A 13,488-nucleotide genomic window follows, 5' to 3' on the forward strand; every position below is an offset into this window, starting at 1 on the left:
TTCCAAGTTAGGACAAGTGTGTAGAGTGATGGGACCTCTCATGTATTGCTGAAGAGGGCACAGACTGGCTTGACATTTTGTAAATAGCTTCGAAATAACCTGATAAAGTTGAACATACACACATCTTATAGCTCAGTAATTCCAGGGAAACTCCTGCCCATGTGAACCAGAAGTCCTGTACAAACATGTTAGAGAACAATATTTGTTAATATCCCAGGCAGTAGGCAGCCTTTAACTGTCCCCCATTAATCCCTGCCTCTGGGTACTCACTCCCTAGTATAACCCCCGCCTCTTGAGTGTGAGCTGAAACTAGTGATTCACTTCTAATGAACAGATGGCAAACCGATGGGACGTCATTCTTGAGATTAGGTTACAGAAGAATCTGGCTTTCCTCTCCTGTCTCTCCCTCCCTCACCCCGCCTCCTCACCCCCCAGCCTTTACTCTTAGGAAGCAAGTTCCTATACAGAGGCCCATATGGCCAAGAACTAATGTGTAAAATAAGATGACCTGAACACAAGCACTATGATACCTGACAGTGGATCTTTAGTATCTTGGTTGAGTCGACTAGGGACAGCACCAGTTCATCACCCTATACAGAACAGCATGCAATTTAAAACTTATGAATTGCTTATTTCTGGAATTTCCTATTTAATATTTTCAGACCATGGTTGTCGATGGATAACTGAAACCGGGGAACCGCACATAAGGGAGGACCACTGTATTGAAATGAAATCAATTGACAAATAGTTTGGAGTATAAAAGGATGGATGGATGGATGGATGGTCAGCTAGACGACAGGTAGTCTGTCCTTTATGTATAGTTAGACCTGCACTTCTTCCAGCAGTTTCCGTGATTGCCCCATTGGTAAACGTTTTTCTCTCCTATACTTAAGGCCTTATCCCTCCATTACAGGTTGAGTCAACTCAGAGGCCAGCTCAGGGGCTGTTTACCTGCTAACTGCATAATTCAGCACTTACCTGAAGGCCAAATGCATTCCAGACTAAACATACCACAGGGTTCCCTGCACCCACTCTCACCACCAGCCCGCCCCCACCTTGCACCTCCCTCCCCCACCCCAGACATTCTCAGGGCCCCAGTACAGCCTTGGGTAGGTGAGGACTTTAACCTTGGGGGAGGGAAGGGTGCGCGCGGACAGGCTATATTCAGATAATTCAAGAACCAGCCCCAGGACGTGAGATAACATCGCCTCCAGGGTTCCTTTGAGCTCATAACACAATGGCGCAAGCGGAGAACAAAAATAAGCAAATGAAATACCACAGCCCTTTTACCCACTCATCTACTGATGGGCACTGGAGCTGCTTCCGAATGTTGGCTGTATAATTTTGTTAATCAGTGTCACCTCCATAAATTCAATACAAAGGGTAAAGTGGTAAAAAGGCAAGATCAATAATCAGGCACAAGAAAATAGTGGGTCATCACCGCCTTCTGACAAGCAAAGGTAAATAACAATGTGGCGAGATGGCACTAGAGACCGAGCTACAGGGAGACAACCGAGAAGGATCCCACGCAAGGAATCCTGCGTGGAGCACGCCTGCCTCCCACCCGTCGGGGACACAGAGAGGTCCCACACTACGTTCCACCCTTCCTGACCCCACAAGCGATTATGCCTCCACGGGCTCGCAGCACATCTCCCCCTCTCCGGGACATCCAAGGCCTCTCCTGGTCCGGAATGATCGCGGACCCCCACTCACCGTTGGCCCCGCTGATCCCTGCAGCGCGAGTTCGGGGGCAGAGAGGACTGGCTAGGAGCGGGCAGCGACAGTTCCCCAGAGCACAGAGCTTCTTAGCCTCAGCAGGGAGGGGATGGGGCTGCGGGCGCGGCCTGGGACGTGGAAAATCGCAGGGAGGATGGACCACGAGGGGTGAGGGGGCGTTCCGAGATCTGATTGGCGGTCACGGCGTTCGGGGCGGAGCCTGGCCGGCTACCTTCGGACCGCAGAGGGTCCGAATTTCTGCAGGAAGATGCAGTCCCAAATCCAGGATGGCAACGCTGGCGCCAGGTACTAGTGCAGCAAGGCTGTTTGTTGAAGAATAAATCCGTGAGACCATTACGAATAAGTCAGAGGTTATAAATAATAATATATTTTTATATAATGCAAAAGGATTGCCAAAGACGAGTTAAAAATCCGTGGGTTACCTAGACATATTTTTAATGAAAAGAATCAAGTTGTATTAAAATGAAGCGTATGATTACATTCTTATAAAAAGAAGATCGTGCATTGCTTCTTTATATAAGGGCAGGGCTAAGAGGGAAGAACTGGCTATTGATACACTATCTTCATAACCACTGAATTGTTTGAAAATATTCCATGTATTGTTTTATGAATTAAGTAAAACAGAAAGGCGTTAAAAATTTCTGCTAACCAAAAAATAGGTGACAGTGGACATGATGGAGAGAAAAGGTTTGGCTGTTAAAAGCCTGGACTTCAAAACCGCTGTGACATCCTTACTTACCAGCTGGGAGCATGACCACAAGCTGAGTGGCTTGAAACATCCCATGTATTATCTTCATCATCACACCTTTCTGTAGGTCGGATGTATAGCCAGTATCTCCCTGGTTGACACCAAGGTGTAAGCAGGGTTATGTCCATTCTGGAGGTTCTAGGGGAGAGCCAGTCACCCTGTCTTTCCCAGGTCCTATGGCATGGGTCGGGAACCTATGGCTCACAAGCCAGATGTGGCTCTTTTGATGACTGCATCTGGCTTGCAGACAAATCTTTAATAAAAAAAATAATAACGTTAAAAATATAAAACATTCTCATGTATTACAATCCATTCATTTCCTACCTCTCATGGTTGTGGGTGGCTGGAGCCAATCACAGCTGTCCTCCGGGACAACACCAAATTTTTATTGGATAATGAGTAACGTACATGGGTCGTTGTATGGCTCTCACAAGATTACATTTTAAAATATGTGGCGTTCATGGCTCTTTCAGCCAAAAAGGTTCCCGACCCCTGTCCTAGAGGCTGCCCATATTCTCTGGCTCGGGGCACCTTGCTCCAACCTAACCAGCTCATCAATCACCAAAGCCCGCGATCCCTTCACGTGGACCTATGCTGCTGTTGTCACATCTCAGTCTCTGCTTCTCCTCGTACATACTTCTGAGCAAGTCTGACCTGTTTATTACCTTTCCGGGTCTAATAGGCCTTCCCCAATTCTAAATCCCACGTCCCCCCTTCTCCTCATTTTCCCTAGGTCGTTCTGTTCATCTTCTGTCTTCTACAGTATTCATATTCATCCCCCAGATAATTGAGTTCTTTACAGGGAGAAAGTGTCGTGGGGTGGACAGCTTATCAACAGAACACTTGTGCTGTCCTCCTATTGCCACTTACAAGTCAGGTGCTCTTCAGAGTTGTTGAAATACGTGAGAGAACATGTGAGAAAGGACATTCTGAACTCTCAGAGGCTGTCAGTACTAAGTTCCCTGTCCACGTGGGCTCCCCTCGCCCCCCTCTCCTCTCCAGGGCCCTCACCCAGGCCAAACTTTGCTTCCCAGTCCAAGAGCCTGTTCACAAAGAGTCTGCCAGTGATGTCAGAGGAGGAGGGACGAGGGGCCTAGGGAGAGAAGAGAGGAACTGAGCAAAACAGCCTGGTCCCCGTTGGCAGGGAATTTGCTGGCTAAAGTCTGTAGTCTGCCTGTATTTGCAGGGTGGAGGAGGTCCACAGTCTGCACTGGCCCTTTCTGCTCCCAGCCCCCAAAACACACACACACACACACACACACACACACACACACACACACACACCACACACATTCAGGAACGCTCATGGAGCAAAACCTAGAGGACTTACCAGCATCTTGGCCTCCTGGATTTTGTACTGAAAGTGCTGGGGTCTTAAGTGGGCCCCTGAAAGTCAAGGTCATGCTCCTATCTGCCTGTGCTAACCCTTTCTGCTGCCTGCATTTCAGTATTCTTGTCTTTTAATAAAGGGGGAGATTGGATGAGATATTTTAGCTCTGAAACTGTGGCCAAATACACAAGAAGAACACCAACTGAGAATGGTGGGCTCTGGGGGTATGTCTGGGAGAGAGTGGGGGTGGGCAGGCATGTGCCCTTGTTCGCTGTCAGTTTCTGGGAAAAGGAGGGCTATGGCAGGAGAGAAATGCAGCTGTCTCGGCAGAGAGAATGAGAAGAAGAAAAGGCTCAATGCCAGGGAACCTGGGTCTTTCAGGAACACTCAGCCTGCAATCCCTAACCCCCCGTATGCCTCCACAGGCTCCTCAGACACCACCCTCAACTGCACAAACATGCTCAGACATTCGCTTTGCCTTTCATGCTCAAAGGATTCGTAGTCAGAAACTACCCCCTTGTGCTTGGGAGGCCGGCTTCTCATTTCTAGAAACCTCTGAAAAATGAACCCCCCTGTCTGTCCTCCAATCTCAGACCAGCCTTTGTGGGTGGTTCTGAGGGATATTAAACTTTGGCAGGTAAGTGAGTGAAGGACAAAGGATTGCAATTTTGAAAGTAAAGGAGATAAACAAGAAAAAGCAGTGATTGTGCCTCTGAACCAAAGAGCTGACCTCGGATCAGTACGAGAGGATTCTTCTTGCTTTTGAACTGGGATGTTGCCCTACCTACAACATGAACTGAACATCAGTTCTTCCTGGGTCGTTAGCTTGTGGTCCTTCAGGCTGGTTTACACCATCAGCTCTCCTGAGTCTCCAGCTCACCCACCCACCTTTGTCGAACCCCCAAACAAACAAACAAACAAACAGAACCCAGCTGGTTGTTCTACCATCAAAACTGGGTTTATTCTGGAATGGTAGAGGAATTATAATTCAGGACATACAAGCTCTGGCAAACCATAAGCAAGTCCAGAGAACAAAGGACTATAGAGAAAAAAGGGGAGTTAGAAGGAGCTATTATAAATAAAACCTCTGTTGGAGGAAACCGGGAGGTGGAAGTGTAGTGGCTTCCCATTGGTTGAGTCATGGCAGTTTCTCATTGACTAGGTCTGTTGCTAGGCAAGGGGGAAAGTCTTCCATTCTGTTGCCGGAGTAGAGAACTAAGCTTCTGCCTGTCAGAGGAATCTGTGAGATGGGTGAGCGGTAAGGCCCCAGAGCTCCCCATTCAGAATTTCTGGACTCCAAGTGAAATAAGAGGAGAAAGAAGGCATGAGACTAAAACGGAAACAGATGACTGCCAAGAAAAGTCTTGCCCCCTTTGGGACCAGGGTCTCTAACTCTAGACATATCCCTCCCTGTGTTTCACATATTCTCAAAGGTCTGCCATTCCAGCCCACATGTACCTTTAAGACTGCTTCACTGCCCGCCCCACTCAGCAACTGTCTGTCCATCTGCACACTCACCCTCGACTCCATATTCCAGAGTCTTCAGAGGGAACAGCTCCCTTGTTTGTGCTCCTGCTCCAGTGAGTTCTCTTTAGGGAAGTGATGAAGAGCTAGATAAACAGTCTGGAGGTTTAAAAGTAGGAAAAGAGAGTGAAGAGGAGAATCATTGTCCATAGAATTCTTCCCTCTGGGCTTCACTGTGGGGCCTGGGGGCCAGAGCTGTGCTGTGGAGTCTGATTCAATAAGATTTATAGATAGAACTTGTGGGGCTCAGATGCTTGGGAAATTTGTAGAGCTGAGTGAAAAAAAGTATAAAACCATTTAACTTTTTTTTTTTTTAGTTAAAATGTCCTTTATTTTCTTTTAAAGGATCAAGTTGTTTCGTAGGTATGGGTGCTGACACAGCTGTCTCACTGACATACTGTCCGACAGTCTGCACAGCGGGAAGGTGCTAGTTTCGACAGGCTTTTGAAAATGATCATCAAGGGGCTGTTGGGTAAAGAAGCATAATGGAGAAAGGATAAGCTTGTTTATCATTGAAATAAGGTAGAAAGTGTAATTTAAAAAGCCAAGCAGCCTTCTAGGAGTGGAAAGAATCAGTCATGGGCTCGGGTTTTCCAGCGCATTAGGAGCGCAGGCCCTCACGAGCCCACAGAGGTTCTCTCTCCCTGTTTCAGGTGGGTGGGGCAAAGGGAAATCATTGCTTTTATGCAAATTAACTATAAGAAAACAAAAACAAAGAACCTACACAAGCCAAATCTGTTCTTTCAATAAGTTTCAAACACCAAGCAAAACAAATTGACTATTATGGGACAGGGGGCAGGCAGTTTAGAAGGGCTGTCCAGAGAGACCACTGGTATCAGGAAACTCCAAAGCAACTTTGCTAATTAATTGTCCGTGTGGTTCACTAAGTTCCATGAATGTGCTCTCCCCTTAGTGCAAACTGGGGGCTCGGCTTAGGGAGGTGGGGTGAAGGAGGGGTGATATCTTTAAATTTCATGGAATGGTTGAAGGCCTCCTTCTGTCTTAACGGAGTCGAAGGATATCTAAAAGAAAAATAAAGAGACAAAGCAAAAATGAAAGCCTAAATTTGTTTTTACTTTCCATTAGAAAGATTAAAAATAAATTTCCCATCATTACAAGGTCCAAGAAAAGTACTCATAACATTTTCCTTTTTAAAATCTCTATTTTTAAAAACAGCTGCAACATGGGTTTAATCTATCAACTAAATCATTCAACAATTTGAAAAAAAAATTTTAATTTTGATATAATGATAGATTCACAGGAAGTTGCAAAAAATAAAAAGCCCAGAGAATTCCTGTGGACCCTTCACTTGGTTTTCCCTGATGATAACATCTTGCACAATTATTGTGTAACATCACAACCAGGGAGGGGACATTGGCACACTCCACAGAGCTAATTCAGATTTCACCAGTTTTATATGCACTCATGTCTGTGTATGTGTGGGTGGTTCTATGCTGCTTTATCACACATGTAGATTTGTGTAAGCACCGTGGAATCAAGACACGGAACAGCTGGATTACCACCAGGCTCTCTCGTCCTATCCCTCTGTAGCCACATGCATGCTAACAACAGGGAATTATCATTTGTGCCCACTTTTACTGAAGTCAACAGGACCTTTCCAGAGGCACCCCCTTTACCAGCCCTCAAGTTCTTGTTCACTTCTCCACTCCCCAGAGCGCCCTCCCCACAGACATCAAAAGAACTCCTGCTGAGATTGCAGGTATCAGCTCACAGGGAGAACTTCCCATGGTGCCCATCATATGGACGTGTAGTTTTTATATCAGGGCTCTTCATTTTCTTTTCTGTAATTGTGTTTCATGCTTAATTTAAGGTCTATTGATCTACTTTCACTGGTTTCTCTTCTTAGGTAAATTAGGGAGCTAAAATGGAACCGGCTAATGTTAAAATAGTGTTTTGAATATTATGTGAAAATGATTTACAAACATTTCAAGGACCCAAACTTTTAGCCAGATCCTTCCTAGAAATGCTATCATGAAAAATTTGCAGAAATCATCGGTTACTAATTCTAATGGCTTTTGAGAATTATTTTTAAATGTCAAGGGACTTCAAACCAGAGATAGAAAAGCCCATAGAAAAAAAGAGTTGCATTCCATTTCTTTCTAAAGGAACTATAAAGTAGATCAAAAGGCCTTCAGGACTGGAAAGAACTAGTCATGGGTGTTATGACTTTTAGGAATGGCATGCTGTTACAAATCTATAGAAGCTTCCCTTTGGGTTTCAGGGACAAAAAGATTGAGGGACTCGAGAGGGAAACATGAAGAATCGCTCCAGAGACTACAGGTAGGTAACCAAATACATCTTTTCATGAGTTCTAAGTGCCTAAGCTAGGAAAATGGACTCTGGCAGGCACAGGACGCTGGCCTTTCGAACTGTCAGAGAGGCGCTCACTGATGGGCAGCTTGGAGCACTTTTCCTGATGACCTGTGGTGACTCATGCTCTCACAGGGCACGGCTCTCATCCCGGTGCAAAACAGGTCATGGCAGGTGAGGTTGGCACCTTGAAATTTCAGGGTTAATCTCTGCAATTATTCTTCAAGTGTCTCCTTTGGGCCAAAGATTTTAAAGAAAAGTCAGATGGACAGACAAAAATAAAAAAGAAACCCATTTCTCCCCTTATTCTATTATGACAAGTAAGCAAAAAAAAAAAAAAAAAAAAAAAAAAAAAAAAAATGGAAAGAAGAAAAAAACCCAGTCATCGTACCACTCTATTATTCACCAAGTTTCCACGTCATCATCCAGTATCATGGTTGCAAGCAAGAGATGCGAACTTTGGCTAATTTAAGCAGAAGACACTTTTATTAAGAAGTACTGAATAGCTCACAGACTCTCTGAAGGTCAGGCTTGGAGTTGACCAGTGTGAGCAAAAACGGTCAGAAGTCACTCTGCAGAGTGGTTGCATGAGGACACACCATGACAGTGTTCCCTGGGCCCAGACCGTGGAGCCGGTGCTGTACACACCCCTGTCACATCGTCATATTGCTGATCCTTGAGATGACTCAACGCCGCCTGCGCCAGCCTTGCCATCTTTCGTTCCGGCAATTCTTCCCTCTTTCCTTCACTAGTCCTTGTACCAAATTCTGGCACAAAAGCCCTTGAGTGACAGAGTGTGGGTCACAAGTCTGTTCCCCTTCTGCAAGGGATGCTAAGCACATTTTAGCCTTTCCCTGTTACAAGGGACCCAACTAATTGTAACCCCCTTTGCATTGTAGGCTACCCAGGACTAGCTTATACATTTGATCTATAATGAAACCAGACTCCTTAGCCTCAACATTTGACTATTTTTGTTCATTTTAGGGAAGTTATTATGCAGGCTTAACAAGTCTGCAAAAAGGCAGACGATAGGGGGCCTGCAGCTGATTGTTAAGAAATTTAGACTACACAGCCAAGATTGTTAGATTGTTCTAAAGATAACCCTAGCTTAAGGAGCCTGTTTTGCTCTGTAATCCCTCTTAGCTAGGTGCCTGTATCCCGCTCTTCTCCCCCTGCCCAAAAATGTGGTCTATGCCTTTGAAAGTGAACTCCTGAGCTTATTTGAGGCTGCATGATTTGAGTGTGTATCGAACTCCATGCAAGCCGCTGGCGATAAACTCCTCAAAAATTTTCTGTAACTCCTCATGTCTCTTTGGGTCTCGCACTTTACAACATCCCAAGCAAGGACTCCCCAAACAGAGAGGGGAGACTTAGATGCTGGGTGGAAAAAAGTCATGAGAGATGCTGCTTACATTTCACATCTCTGGGTAACCCCCGAATCAACGCACTTCCTTCTTCCCACATTAACAACCCTCCCCCCCCCCTTTAGAAAGCCCTCCTCTAACACAGTACACACCTAGAATGCACCAGCAGGCTTCTTGAATAGAGTCAAGGCCTCCTTTCACCTCTAGGACCAGAGTTCCTGGATGAACCCCGAGTAACTCCTTGCTCGAGTCAGTGACCTTGGGTCCAAGCTGGTGAGCTTTTGCTCAAATCAGATGAGCCCGTGCTCAAGCTGGCGACCTCAAGGTCTTGAACCTGGGTCCTCTGCACCCCAGAGTTCCTGGATGAACTCTGATCATTCTCTAGAATGTCAAAATCCTGCCCGGATAGCCTGTAACCTGCAGACTGATGTGAAACATGTTCCACCGTGAACACACCCTATGGAAAATGGTTGGAGAAAGGGGACGAAAGGAGGAAATTAGTCAAAACACAAACACATCCAGGACACATCAAGGAGGAAACTATGTCATCAATGCTACATATCCTTGTCTCACCAGTATTAAAAAAAAAGTATGCTCTGAGATAAACTCTGTTAAAAAATGAAATATTAAGCTACCTTCAGGAGTATAATTTTATTGTCAATTATATTTACTATTAATCTTATGAGTGTATACACACATGCACACATATATGTGTATGCTTCAAATGAGGTTTGAAGAGGTATAGAAATGTCACTTTTCTGTGCTAAGGATTTTGGATGACCATTTTTTTTTAGTAGCTGCTAATAATCCCTTTAAAACTTTTTGTGGATTTGAATTTTAAAATCTGTCATAGGCCTGACCAGGCGGTGGCGCTGTGGATAGAGCATCGGACTGGGATGTGGAGGACCCAGGTTCGAGACCCTGAGGTCACCAGCTTGAGCGTGGGCTCATCTAGTTTGAGCTAAAGCTCACCAGCTTGGACCCAAGGTCGCTGGCTTGAGCAAGGAGTTACTCGGTCTGCTGAAGGCCCACAGTCAAGGCACATATGAGAAAGCAATCAATGAACAACTAAGGTGTCACAATGAAAAACTGATGATCGATGCTTCTCATCTCTCTCCGTTCCTGTTTGTCCCTATCTATCCCTCTCTCTGACTCTCTGTCTCTGTAAATAAATAAATAAATAAATAAGCCATGTTCTTCCTTAAAAAAAAATCTGTCATGGATGTTGTTATTTTTGGAGCTTAGATAGTACCCTGAGATGGACTAGCATGTCCACCATACTTGCGATGCACACAGAAGCCCATTACAATCTTTGCCCATACGGGGCGTGAGATGCGTCTCTCCTGTCTCCAGAAGGAGAAGGAAGGCACATGGAGCCCAAAGAGGAGAGCGGTGTTTACACCAGATTCAGATGCAGCCCAAGTCACAGCTCCCTAGGCTGGGTGATTAAAGGCTAAGGTTTGGTTTGGGCTAAAAGAGAACATTCGAAAGCTGGCGTCTCTGACTTTATGGAGTGACCTAAGGTTATAATGAAGGCATTAGAGGCAGAGGAATGGAGGAGAACAGCCTCCCACTGGGAGAAGAAGGGTAGCGAGGTGGTTCTGCTCTTGTGAACTGGGAATGGCGGAGGCAATTAGCACTGTAGTGCCCAGGGCTCCTAGGGGGCAAGGTCAGCCCCATATTGCCAATGCAGCTGCTGCCAGAGATCATTAGGTCTGTGTGTCAGCTGTTTTCCGAGCTCTTGTCAACACCCTCCCAGTAGTGTCCCTCATGTCCGCAATTAGTCCCTGGTGATTCATGAGCCCTGGAGCCCAAGGAATTGGAGATAAGTATTCTATATGGCCTATCACTTCACCAGAGGGGAGCATTCTTTAGAGTAACGTAACTCGAGAGCAAAGCAGACATTGTATTCTCAGACATGGATTAGCATTTAAGTGGCATCCACAGTGTGTGAGCTCATGGGTTTTGAAGGGGCAGAGGTAGAAATGATTTGACTTGTTAGGGACTTTGGATCAGGGATACTAAATATGACTGGTGACATCTTTTCATCCTAAACATTGTAGCACATGTAATAAGATAATTCTGCTCTGCAGCCATTTTTGGTTTGGATATAAAGTTTTAAACAGGCTTCTCTAAGGTTCAGTACTGACATACAGAGAGGAAGTCACTACCTCAGAAGTATAAAATATGATATTTAGTTAGGTATTATAGTGACTGGCAGGTGGAGGGAATATTAGCATATTACATTTCCTGACAAGAAAAGGTAAATCAGCAATTGCTTTAAAACATCTTGCCTCAATTATTTCCGAAGGGTTTGGTCCCATGATCTTATGGTTTTCCTTTTAATAACGGACAAACTAAGATGTAGGCGATGAGTGGCTCATTCAAAGATCTCCGGCGCTCAGAGGGTGACTGCGGCTAGGATGTAAGGCTCTCAACTCTCATTCCAGGGTCAGTTCCTCTAGAATCGGCTGTAGGAATTCTTACTGTGGAGACTTGCCAGACTGAGGGAATGTTACTGCAGAAGAACATTGTAGTCTCAGCTTACAAGGAATAAGAAATATACAGAAGGTGAGAAGTCACACAACGAGGCCATAAGAACATATGGCACCAAATGTGAATATCAAATCACACAAGTTGGAGAAACTGAGTGTGAAAAAAACTCAATGTGGTGAAGATGCAGGTAACTAAATGAGGCTAGAGGAAGTTAACACGACCCCAAAGAGAAACAATGCATTATTCTTTTAGGATGTCATGTCCGTCTTTGAGATGCCTCCAAAGGGCCCGGGGTCTCTGTTTACACACGTTAGGATGATGCAAATACTCCTGCTTGGGATGGATGCACTCAATGTCTCTATCAACCAACTCCTCAGTCATGAGTCAGAGAGCTTTTTCTCTGCAAGAAAGTGATAGTTGCACGGACAGTTCAACTTCATAAAGGTAAGGCTCTGAGTTTTTCTCACCAGCACGACAGAAACATATCTGCAGCTTGTGGTCTGCTTCTGTATTCCGAACCTGACCTTGTCTTAGGCAAAATAGTTAAGACCCCAGTACAGAAGGTCAAATAGGTTCAAGGCTAAATGGACAGATTTTATTTATTTAAACAACAAAAAAATCCCACAACTGACTATAAATTGAACTTCCTAGTTAGCTGTATGAAGTTATAAAAAATGTGTTGTATTAGGAATATGAAAACATTCTTTTTTGTTTTTGTTTCTCTGTCAGAGAGAGAGGTCATTTTGGTTCTACTTGCTGGAAATATTAATAACTGGATAATGGGAGAAGGAACATGGAGGTTATATTTTAACAATGAGGAGTTAATTTTTGCTATTCATATCTCGTAACAGATTTTCCCTGTAATATCAAGGTCACTTTTTATTCCTCCACCATTTGTAAGGGTTTTGGTTTTCTATTCTTACATGTTTTATTTCCAAGGTTAAAATAAAGTCAAGTATATCATATTTTTAAAATCCCATTTAGAAAAAATTACTCTAAAAATTCACAAATGGGACAATGTCAACATAAAGGAATAAATGAAGATGCTAATTCTATTTTCTTAGCCTACCAGGTATCCAAGAAAGGACTTTATGACTATAGAAAACAGGAATATTTGGATATGAATTCATTAAATTTAAATTATTTTGAAATCAAGGTGGTGAAGTTTAGAAATAAATACACTCTTTGATGAGTTAAAAGTAATTAGCTGTCATATCTGTGAAAAATATTCAAGTATTAGCAGGGCATTATAATAGAATGCTTTACTCTGCAGCACACACATGATAATAAATGCTGTAACTGATAAAAGATAGGTCAGGATTTATAATGAGTTTTGGACACTTTCCTATCCAGAATGTACTTAGTTCTAGAAGCAAGTAGACATCACTAGAAGTGGTTTGTGTAGTTAAGGGGTATGATTAATTTTTTAATTTTAGAATGGTCAGTCTAGTGAAAGAGTATAGGCTGGTTTGAAATTAGTCAAATTCAAAAGGACATTGTTGTACATTATCACAAGGGAGACGATGGGACTTGTGTTAGTATATTAGCAATGTGAATGAAGACTAAAGGAGAGGTGGGAGATGCATAATAAAACACAGAAAGGTGTTTCTGCAGAATGTTATTCTGTGGAATGTTGATGAAGAAGGAGAAATTAAGCATATCTTGAGAGAGGGGCAGAATTTTAGTGTTTTGATAGAAATAAAGAAGTCAGGAGAAAGTACCATTTGTGGAGAGATGAACTGAGTGGATGGTGAGATGTTGAGGAAACATTCATTAAGCTGTTGAAGAAAGCCTCTGGACTTTTGGAGAGAAGCCTAGGAAATGAATGTGGAGTTGAGAGTGAACGATATAGAGGTGATAATTATCCCTGTGGTAGAAACATGTTCTTGAAGGAAAAGCTACAGAAAGAAAAGTACACGTTCTGAGAGCAGAACCTTAGAAAATGCTCACAGTAATGG

The 13,488-nt window shown here is 44.0% G+C and overlaps 1 protein-coding gene across 2 annotated transcripts in view; it reads right to left on the reverse strand.

The window, feature by feature from the left end:
• Window positions 1–1,858, reverse strand: part of TCAF1 (TRPM8 channel associated factor 1) — a 38,614-nt gene extending 36,756 nt beyond the window's left edge. The window contains exon 1 of one of the 2 annotated variants that reach the window (XM_066262505.1): window positions 1,714–1,858. The gene's annotated coding sequence lies outside the window, so the exon portion shown is untranslated. The remainder of the gene's footprint in view (window positions 1–1,713) is intronic. The other variant, XM_066262508.1, reaches the window with a different exon arrangement.
• Between the last annotated feature and the right edge of the window lie 11,630 nt (window positions 1,859–13,488).

This window comes from Saccopteryx bilineata, chromosome 2, assembly GCF_036850765.1.
Source record: "Saccopteryx bilineata isolate mSacBil1 chromosome 2, mSacBil1_pri_phased_curated, whole genome shotgun sequence".
NCBI classification, from domain to species: Eukaryota; Metazoa; Chordata; class Mammalia; order Chiroptera; family Emballonuridae; genus Saccopteryx; species Saccopteryx bilineata.